Here is a 1250-nt window from a genome sequence, read left to right on the forward strand (position 1 = left end):
TAAATAAATTTATTCTGGATAAAATGTGGGAAAACTGTCAAAAGGCAAAGAGAATGAGAAAATCTTGAAAGGAGCAAGAGAGGTAATTCTCTCACAGGAGATTATCAGCCAGCATCTTGTCAGAACTCTCACAGGCCAGAAATTAGAGAGATGATGCTTCCAAAGTCCTAAGAGCAAGAGACAATCAACCAAGAATTCTATACCCAGAAAAACTATCCTTTACAAATGAAAGCAAAGTAAGCCCAAGAGCACTACAACGGGACAATATCTTGCAAGCAGATGAATTCTGCAAGAAATACTCGAGGGGAGGGAGTCTTTCAGGCACAAAAAACAAAACACACTAACCCATGAAACAGCTAAATGGCACTGGTGAAGGTACCTACATTAATGTGTAAAAAGAGAGTAAAATATATATCATGTCTCTAGTTCTTTTTCTCACCATCTAATTTAAAGGACATAGCACAAACCAATAATTATAAAACTCTGCTTGATGGTTTTATTACTCAACAAAAACAGGTTGTATTTTTTCATGTTGTATTTTATGCTCTCTCTCTCTCTCTCTCTCTCTCTCTCTCTCTCTCTCTCTGTGTGTGTGTGTGTGTGTGTGTGTGTGTATGCACATGTGTGGAGGTCAGAGAAAACTTCTGGGAGTCAGTTTTCTCCTTCTACCATGTGGAGACTGAACCCAGGTCATCAGGCTTGGCAGCAAGCACCTTTTACCTTTTGAGCCATTTCACCAACCCTGAGCAGTACATTAAGAACATTTGGAATATTTTCCAGGATAGATCACAGCCATGAGACAAGTTTTATTAAAAAAAAAACAGACAATAACAAGTTTTGGTAAGAATATGGGGAAATTGGAATTTCACACACTGTAGGGAAGTAAAATCATGCAGCCATTTTGAAAAATAGTTTAAATTGCCTCAAAAAGCTAAATGGACTTACCAAATGACCTAGAAATGCTACTTCCAGGTATGTATGAACTCAGGAGAGAGAAAATTAGATGTCACAGGAGCTCTTCACATGGTTGTCACAGCAGTATCACTCATTGCCATGCCCAAAACAGGAGAATCCCACACGTTCAGTAGCCAATGAGCAGGTGAATAAACCATGATGGGCAGCTATGCAGTGAAACATGATCTGTCAGAAACAGCAACTAGAAAAAGGCTATTTATTGTGTACTTCCTTTGGCAAGAAATGCACAGCACAGATGAATCATGGAAGGAGACAGTAGGTCAGTGTTTGTTAGT

Source organism: Cricetulus griseus, chromosome 4 (genome assembly GCF_003668045.3).
Source record: "Cricetulus griseus strain 17A/GY chromosome 4, alternate assembly CriGri-PICRH-1.0, whole genome shotgun sequence".
NCBI lineage: Eukaryota > Metazoa > Chordata > Mammalia > Rodentia > Cricetidae > Cricetulus > Cricetulus griseus.